General features: G+C 44.4%; 1 non-coding gene across 1 annotated transcript; it reads right to left on the bottom strand.

The window, feature by feature from the left end:
* Nucleotides 1–8: 8 nt before the first annotated feature.
* LOC119472330 lies at nt 9–115 on the bottom strand. Its single transcript, XR_005201470.1, has one exon. It is a non-coding gene; the product is annotated as a U6 spliceosomal RNA (small nuclear RNA).
* Between the last annotated feature and the right edge of the window lie 9,943 nt (nt 116–10,058).

Raw genomic sequence — 10,058 nt, 5'->3', positions numbered from 1 at the left:
TAGGTCTTAAAAATATGGAATGCTTCACAAATTTGCGTGTCATCCTTGCACAGGGGCCATGCTAATCTTCTCTGTATCGTTCCAATTTTAGTATATGTGCTGCCAAAGCGAGCACCCAGGTATGTTTTTTTAATAGCAATGCAAGAATGGCCTAACACAAGGCCCACTCAAAGGACGTGTGGGAGGGAACACATTTTGGGTGCGGGAGGTGTTGAGGAGGGAAACGTGCTAGTACTTGCGGATGGAAGTGAGGGAGATGATGGGTTAAAGATGACACTGGAGCTCTGACTTGGATGACATAAGAAGCAGGATCAAAAAAAAGATGATGGGCTGAGGAACGGAGTTTTGTGGTCAGCAGTTAAGGAAAGGAAGTGAAGAGTCAGGTACTCAGAGAAGTGAGAGACGTCCATGCTGTCTGGATAATCAAAAGATGCCCTTCTTGTTCAGTTTAATACCAGGCCTATTATCAGAATTTTGTTATCCTGAATCACTTAACAGAAGCAGCGGGAGTAATCAATGCCATTGCTGGCCCTCAAAGATCGCTATTCTGTGCCCTTGATGCTCTCAAGCACAGTCCAGGTTCAATGTGTATTCAGGTGCTTCTCCCAGGCCTGCTGCCCTTTGAGTGGAGAGGTGGGACAGATGGAGTCGGGGCCCTGGTGCTACCATGTCCTGCCTTGTAAACTGGATTGATGAAACTAGCTCCAGAAACTTTCTCAGACCAGTCTTACAAGAATCTGTTATATAAAAATTCAGAATACTACTTTCTTTATATTCAATGAATAATATAGAATAGACCTGAAACTTGCATTCGCTGCTCAGAGCATTCTTTCCCAATAAGCAAAGCTACACAGGTCATTGCATCATCATCAGGGTGCTTGTTAAATATATATCCTGAGCCTCAATTTCCATGTCTGGAAAATAGGGATAATAATTCCTACCTCCCATGGTTTGTTACAAGGATAAAACAAAATAAAGTATTGTGAAAGGAAAGTAAACACTTGGGACCTCAATTCACTACACCAAAAGAAAAAAATTAAGTGAAAAGCTGAGTCACGCAAGAAGCTGCTTTTCAGGCCAGGCTCGATGGCTCATGCTTTAATCCAGCACTTTAGGAGGCTGAGGTGGGCAGATCACTAGAGCCCAGGAGTTCAAAACCAGCCTGGGTGACATGAGGAAAACTCATGTCTACTAAGAAAAATACAAAACTTAGACGGGCATGGTGGTGCACACCTGTGAGCTGAAATCATGCCACTGCGCTGTTATATGTAAATTTTTGGTGCCGCAAAAGAAGTAGCACTTGAATATACATTTTCTTGGCAAGGCAATTTACTTCTATAGAAGGGTACATCTCATGGGTGGAGCAATGGCAAATGCATACCTGGACAAGGGAGGGGAAGGAGTTCTTATTCCTGATGGAGGTTGCCCCTACTGCTGTGTCATTCCCCTATTGGCTAGGGTTAGACCACACAGTCTAAGCTAATTCCAATTGGCTATTTTAAAGAGAGCAGGGGAACAAGCTGAACTGGTAGGGTGGGTAGTTTGGCAGGAAGGATGGCTACGGAACAGGTCAGAACAGGTGACCTGGGGTGACTCAGGTCAAAGCAGGTGACCAGGGGAACAGATGTGAACTACTGATTAGAACAGGTGGGAAAGCTGTTTACTGAAACTAGAGGCAAGGGGATGCAGAGAACCAGGAGGTTAAACTTTAAAATGAAGAATTAAAGAATAAGAGAGCTGAACATACCGACATACTGATTCTTTGACGAGAAACGGAGTTTACTATATCTAACAGCACTCTAGCCTGGGCAACAGAGTGAGAACCTGTCTAAAAAAAAAAAAATGTTGGGGGGGCCGGGCGTGGTGGCTCACACCTGTAATCCCAGCACTTTGAGAGGCTGAGGCAGGTGGATCACCTGAGGTGGGGAGTTTGAGACAAGCCTGACCAACATAGTGAAACCCCGTCTCCACTAAAAATACAAAATTAGCTGGGTGTGGCGGCGCATGCCTGTAATCCCAGTTACTTGGGAGGCTGAGGCAAGAGGATCACTTGAACCCAGGAGGTGGAGGTTGCAGTGAGCCGAGATCATGCCATTGCACTCCAGCCTGGGCAACAAGAGTGAAACTCCATCACTGTACTCCAGCCTGGGTGACAGAGTGAGACTTCGTCTCAAAAGTGGTTTAATTTTTAACAGAGCAGCTCTGAGCTCTCCAAAATAAGGTCATTTGCTTTCATTGTCTGGTCAGAAAAGGTCTCTGTTATGCTGAAACCTGGCATGACATGTAGGATCAAGGTCAGGAACAAGCTTGGGGCACATAATGAAAAGCTGGAGGCTGAGTGGGAATGCTGCTGCACTGAACCCAGCCCCTCTGCAGTATTGAGATCAATAACTATGGGACCTGCATCAGCGACATCGCCTCCCAGACACCCTAGGTTTCAACAGGGGGAGTCAGTGGCTCTGCTGATCTGGGATGGCTCTTCCTGTTATGACCAGGACACCAGGAGCTGCAGGGTGCTGTAGGGGTGGGAGACTCAACCTAACCTACAAGCCTTGGAGGAGATTGATTTGAATGATAATCCATCTCCCACGTGGTGTGGTCCTCTAGGGGTGGGAGACCTCGTCCCACTGAACTGCCTTTGCAAAAACTGTAATTGAGGAAATCATGACAGTGAAAGAGATCTGACCGAACCAACTCCATCTTGCTTCTAACCTCCAAGCTGTCCTTGTTCATTACTGGTCAAACTAACTTTGGGAAGAACTTAGTTTATACTTTAACTTTGAAGCAAAGAGGATAATAGCCCTTTCCCAAAACAGACTCCCTTCTAGCCCAGGGACCAGTCTACTTTTGTAGAACTAAAAAATTAGCTACAGGATTAGAAATTATGGTTTAGCTGGGCATGGTGGCTCATGCCTGTAATTCCAGCACTTTGGGAGGCTGAGGCGGGCGGATCACCTGAGGTTGGGAGTTCAAGACCAATCTGACCAACATGGAGAAACCCCGTCTCTATTAAAAAATACAACATTAGCTAGGCATGGTGGTACGTGCCTGTAATCCCAGCTATTTGGGAGGCTGAGGCAGGAGAATTGCTGGAACCTGGGAGGCAGAGGTTGCAGTGAGCCGAGATCATGCCATTACACTCCAGCCTGGGCAATAAGAGTGAAACCCCATCTCAAAAAGAAAAAAAAAAAAAAGAAGAAATTGTGGTTTAGAGGCCAGGCGTGATAGCTCATATTTATAATCCGAGCACTTTGGAAGGCCAATGTGGGTAGATCATGAGGACAGGTGTTTGAGACCACCCTGACCAATATAGCAAAACCCCATCTCTACTAAAAATACAAAAATTAGTTGGGTGTGGTGGTGGGTGCCTGTAATCCCAGCTACTCTGAAGGCTTAGGCAGGAGAATTGCTTAAACCCAAGAGGCGGAGGTTTCAGTGAGCAGAGATCACGCCACTGCACTTTAGCCTGGGTGACAAACAAAACTGTCTCAAAAAAAAAAGAAAAGAAAAGAAAAGAAAAGAAATCATGGTTTAGGAGTCATGCATCCTGATTCTGAACCTCCCCAAATTGCTTCTAGGCATAACATCAGTATTGTAAAACCTAAGATCAGTGCCTGAGATATTTTGCAGACCCTTCATTCCGATGCACCAGATGACACCACCCATATCTGTAATGGGGCTCATCTGGTCTTTTGTGGCCCCCACCCAGGAACTGACTCAGCATAAGAGGACAGCTTTGACTCCCTTCCTGTGATTTCATCTCCCACCCGACCAATCAGGACTCCCCACTTCCTGGTCCCTTACCTTCCAAGTTATCCTTAAAAACCCCAACCCCAGAGTTTTCAGGGAGAATGAGTTGAATAATAATAAAACTCAGGTCTCCCATACAGCCAGCTCTGAGTGAATTAAACTCTTTCTCCAGTATAATTCCTCTGTTGTAATAAACCAGATCTGTCTAGGCAGCGGGTAAGGAGAACCTACTGGGCAGTTACAGCACCCACCCCTGCACCTGATAGGATTCAGTTCTCTGGGGCTCAGCAGGACTCACCTTGGCTTTGAGAAGGCTGGTGGAGAGAGGGCCAGTGAAACCACCTTTGCAAAAATTGTATCAGTGAGATAATTTATTTATTTATTTGTATTTATTTATTCTTTTTTTTGTGACAGAGTTTCACTCTTGTTGCCCAGGCTGGAGTGCAATGGCGCTATCTCGGCTCACTGCAACCTCCATCTCCTGGGTTCAAGCAATTCTCCTGCCTTAGTCTCCCGAGTATTTGGGATTACAGGCGCCTGCCGCCACGCCTGGCTAATTTTTTGTGTTTTTAGTAGAGACGAGGTTTCACTATGTTGGCTAGGCTGGTCTCAAACTCCTGATCTCATGATCCACCCGCCTCAGCCTCCCAAAGTGCTGGGATTACAGTTGTGAGCCACCATGCCTGGCCCTGTCTCTTCTTATAAGGACACTAATCTCATCATAAGGACCCCTTCCCCAGGATCTAATCACCTCCTATCTTTGTCCCTGCTGCTATAACAGAATACCACAAACTGGGTAATATATAATGACAGAAATTTATTTCCACAGCTTCGGAGACTGGGGAGTCCAAGATAAGGCACTGGCAGGTTTTGTGTCTGACGAGGGCTGCTCTCTGCTTCCAAGATGGCGCCTTTTTGCCTCATACTCCAGAGGGAACAAACACTGTGTCCTCACTTGGTGGAAAAGATGGAAGGGCAAAAATAATTAGGATACTCCTTTTAACTTCTTTTATAAGAGCACTAATCCCATTCATGAAGGCAGAACACTGATGACTTAATAGCATTCCCCAAGACCCCACCTCATAATACTGCTACATTGGATATTGGGTTCCTACCTAAGAATTTCAGAAGAATGCATACATTCAAACCATAGCACCTCCCAAAGAAGGCTGCACCTCCCAAAGGTCCTGCCTCCTATTACCATTACATTAGGCATTAGGAATTTGACACATAAATTTGGGGAGCTGGGGACACAAACATTCAGTCCATAGCAGTCATTTTGGCTTGTGATATGTTGACCACTCTCTCCTGGGCTTTGGAGAACCTGCTCTCCCAGCTGTCTGGCTCATGTCCCCCATGTTGGCACCTCCTAATGCAGCTCTCTACCTAATGTTCATCTGACTGCCCCTGGGAGGCCTCAACCAGAGCCACAGATTTAGCTACTGCTGGTATAGCTTAAACGACTCTACCTTTCTTTCTAGCTCCTACATATTTCCAGAGCTCAGATCCAGCACATGGAAAATTGACTCCTATACTCTTACACTAAAAGACTCTTGGACATCTTAGACCAACATATCTCAAACAAAACCATCACCTTGACTTCTAAATAGCCCCTGTTCCATTGGTCTCTGTTCTGTGAGATGTACTGCCAGACGCCTTTTGCCACAAGCCAGGAACCCAGATGTTTGCCTCAATACTTCTCCTCCACCTTCATAGCAGATTAGTCAAGTTCTGTGGATTTTACCTCCTTAACCTCTCTTGAATCTGTTCTCCCCATTCTCACCATTGTAATTTAGCTTTTCCCACTGGGAAACCTATGTTAATGCTTCAAGACTTGATCAACTCGAGTGTCAACTTGACCAAGCATGGTGGCTTACACCTGTAATGCCAGCACTTTGGGAAGCCGAGGTGGGAGGATTGCTTGGGGCCAGGAGTTTGAGACCACCCTGGCAAATATAGTGGGGCCCTGTCTCTATTTTTTTCTTTTTTTTTTTTGAGACGGAGTCTCACTGTCACTCAGTCTTGTTTTTAGTGGTATGATACCGGTTCACTGCAACCTCTGCCTCCCAGGTTCAAGCAATTCTCATGCCTCAGCCTCCTGAGTAGCTGTGATTACAGGCATGTGCCACCATGTCCAGCTAAGTTTTGTGTTTTTTGTAGAGACGGGGTTTTACCATGTTGGCCAGGCTGGTCTTGAACTTCTAATCTCAGATGATTCTTTGGTCTCCCAAAGTGCTGGGATTACAGTTATGAGCCACTATGCTCGGCCCTATTTTTTTTTTAAGTGTCATCTCTCCCACGAAGACTTCTAAGAACCTGTCCAGGCCATTATATAATTTAGATTGGTATTCTCCCCCCCTCTTCTTTCAGACTGTAAATCTCTAAACGAAAAGGCATTTCCGCACCTTTTGTACCCAGCATGGCAATCAATGATTGTTAAATGCAAGCATTTAGATTAAAAAAAAATATTTTCCACAGCAACATGGAAGATTTTTGGTGAAATGTGAAATGTTTCCATTTTTACAAACCACTCTCCACAGATTTTATCAGTTTTTTTTTCTAGGCATATTTCCTCTTGTGGTTCTGTTTCATTTTCTACTTTATTAAACCCAAGAGGAAACAAATATTCAGGATACATTGGTAGCTAGAAATTCCGTTCCAGTTTGCTGGGCCAGAGAATGAAATGAATTCGGATCTTCAAAGAAAGTTGAATTTGTAAATCACAGCCAGACAAAATTAGCAATCAGAAATGCCATTGTCTGAGGCAAGAGAATCTCTTTACATCTCTCCTGTGGCTGGCTGTGGAAGTACCACAGTTAGATGGTTTACCTCTGTCCTGTTCTTGCTGGATAACTTGCTGTTATGATTCATTTTAAGGCGAAGCATTAGTGTGTGAGAGCAAGTAATAAGGTGTAAAGGTGGACACATTCATCCTGGACAAGCCCTGATAGTGTTCCCCTGGTATTCTCACGGAAACCGAGGACAGGAAACAATTCTCAGCTGAATCTTGTAAATTTCCAGATTGGCTTTACTGATGATAACTTATCTAACATTTCTTTAGCACTCACATCATACTGTGTATGATAGAGTCACAACTGAAAAAGCCATCTGACCATTCTATCAAGTTTCTTTTCTTTTTTTCTTTTTTTTGAGACAGAGTTTCACTGGGAAACTGTTGACTGAAGTGTGATGGTATGATCTCGGTCCACTATAACCTCCACCTCCCAGGTTCAAGTGATTCTCCTGCCTCAGATTCCAGAGTAGCTGGGACTACAGGTGCCCACCACCACACCTGGCTATTTTTTGTATTTTTAGTAGAGATGGGATTTCCCTGTGTTGGCCAGGCTGGTCTCAAACTCTTGACCTCAGGCTATCTGTCTGCCTTGGCCTCCCAAAGTGCTGGAATTACAGGCATGAGCCACCTCGCCCAGCCTTCTTTTCTTTATAGTATAAATGGAAAGGGGACAATAAACACCACATACAAACTGCTTTGTTAAATCATCCTTAGTTTTTTTCAGTGAACTTTGATGAAAGCAAATGTATTTGGGGGAAAGAGTCATTCTGTTTTTTTTATGTGGACATTGCATTACATCTGGGAAATAGACCAATGTCAAAGTACAGAGGGCACTCTCTCACCTAGATCTATTAGCCCCAGCCAAGGTCTAGTTATCCCTTTTTAGGTAAGTAGGTGAAAGGGTGATGGTGGTAAGTTCTGTGAATTAAATTATATAATGGCCTGGACAGGTTCTTAGAAGTCTTCCTGGGAGAGATGACACTTAAAAAAAAAAAAAAATAGAGCCGGGCATGGTGGCTCATACCTGTGAGTACTTGCATCTCTGGCTGTAGAATTTTTCCTAGGCTGTTGGAAAGTCTAAATTAAGGCTAAGAGTTCCTGATCATATAGAGACCTCTAGCCTTTGAAAACCCTTCTGGTTTTCATAGAGCAAGTTTGGCATTTGTCCACTCTAAGAGGAATGCATGTCCTTGTAACTGGAACCATCAACTGAGAACTGGCCTTGACCTGTGGGGAAGGACACGATGAGAGAAACCCAGCAGGACATTGTTATCAGCTCCAGCGTAATCACGAGGTTGAAATGCACCTGCTTCTTAAGCCGCCCTTCTGCAGAGGAATTTGCTACTTAACCAGCACTGGTTGAGTGTCTGTTCTATTTAGAGCTCCTGTCAAGCTAAGTATCAGCTCTTTAGGTCATAAATACATTGAGCATTTTGGGAAGACATTTAATATGTGTGTGGCCATGTATTTCTCTAACAACCATTCCCTAATTTTTTTTTTACGTGATGCATTATGTCCGTATTAGATTCTGAATAAGGTCCTTTTCTTTTTCTTTTTCTTTTTTTTCAAGATGGGGGAGTACAGTGGTGTGATCTCAGCTCACTGTAACCTCAACCTCCTGGGCTCAAGCGTTCCTCCTACTTCAGTTTCCAGAGTAGCTGAGACCACAGGTGTGTGCCACCATGCCCAGCAAATTTTTTTTTTTTTTTTTGCAGAGACAGGGCTTCACCATGTTGCCCAGGCTGGTCTTGAACTCCTGGGCTCAAGTGATCCACCTGCCTTGGCCCCTCAAGGTGCTAGGATTATAGGTTTACAGATATGAGCCACTGTGCCAGCCTTTCTTTTCATTTCTTTAACTTACAATGTTTTAATTTTTTTTGACAGTTTTATTGAGGTATAACTGATATACAAAAAATTGCACATATTTAAATATATACAAATTGATGACTTTGGTAATAATGCACATATACCTGTGATACCATTGCCACAATCAAGGTAACAAATATATTCATCATCTCCAAAAGTTTCGTTGTGCCCCATTGTCTGCCTTTTTGTGTGTGTGTATGGGAGGAAGAACACTTAACATGAAAGCTACCCTTTTTTTTTGAGCTGGAGTCTCGCTCTTGTTGCCCAGGCTGGAGTGCAATGGTATGATCTCAGCTCACCACAACCTCTGCCTCCCAAGTTCAAGCAATTCTCCTGCCTCAGCTTCCTGAGTAGCTGGGATTACAGGCAATGCATCAGCCACCAGGCCTGGCTAATTTTGTATTTTTAGCAGAGATGGAGTTTCTCCATGTTGATCAGGCTGGCCTGGAACCCCTGACCTCAGGTGTTCCACTGGCCCTGGCCTCCCACAGTGCTGGGATTACAGGTGTGAGCCACCATGCCCGGTCTCCTCTTAATAAATTTTTAAGTGCACAGCATGATGTATTGTTACAATAGGCACTGTGTTACACAGCAGATATCAAGATCTTAATCATCTTGTATAACTGTAGATTCATACCCATTGAAAAGCTCCCCATTTCCTCCATCCTCTGGCAGCCTCCATTGTATTTTCTGCTTCTCTAAGTTTGATTATTTTAAAGGCCTGATGTAAGTGACATCATGCAGTATTTGTCGCTCTGTGACTTGACTCATCTCACCTAGCATAATGTCCTTGAGGTCTGACTGTATTGTCACAAATCATCCCCTAACAATTTTATGCAGGGTTGCCTTTGTTCTACGGTAGCTCCCTTCCACATGAGCATGATAAAGTGTGCTTAATTGTGTGGGAATCAGTTTTTTTTTTTAATTTTTAAATTTTTTTTGCAGCTAAATCCTTTTGAAGGAATCAGATTCTTATGCTCGTACTGCATGAAGCCATCCACAACAACCCACATGAGTAGTGTCAGTGTAAGAGGAGGCAGAGTCAAACAGAAAGCTTTCTCTTTCCGGCGTGTCTGCAGAGCTTAGGCACTGGCATATGCAGACAGGCCCTCACAGGACTCTCCTTAAAACCTAAAGTGATTTTAAAACTTGTGGCCAGGTGTGGTGGCTCATGCCTGTAATCCTAGTACTTTGGGAGGCTGAGGCAGGTGGATCACTTGAGGTCAGGAGCTGAAGACCAGCCTGGCCAACATGGTGAAACCCTGTCTCTACTAAAAATACAAAAATTAGCCAGGTGTGATGGCGCATGCCTGTAATCCCAGCTACTCGGGTGGCTGAGGCAGGAGAATTGCTTGAATCTGGGAGGCAGAGGTTGCAGTGAGCTGAGATCACACCACTGCATGTCAGCCTGGGCAGCAGAGACTCTGTCTCAAAAAAAATTAAATTAAATTTTAAAACCACCAAAATACTTCCCTTGAGGTTGTACAAGAAATAGTCATAGGGACTGAATCCTGCTGTAAAATCAATAGCATGAGCCGGGCGCGGTGGCTCAAGCCTGTAATCCCAGCACTTTGGGAGGCTGAGGCGGGTGGATCACGAGGTCAAGAGATCGAGACCATCCTGGTCAACATGGTGAAACCCCGTCTAT

Source organism: Cebus imitator, unplaced genomic scaffold (genome assembly GCF_001604975.1).
Source record: "Cebus imitator isolate Cc_AM_T3 unplaced genomic scaffold, Cebus_imitator-1.0 Scaffold94, whole genome shotgun sequence".
Classification (NCBI taxonomy): Eukaryota; Metazoa; Chordata; class Mammalia; order Primates; family Cebidae; genus Cebus; species Cebus imitator.
Note: the sequence above shows the minus strand (reverse complement) of the source record. Positions and strands in the feature narration are given on the sequence as shown.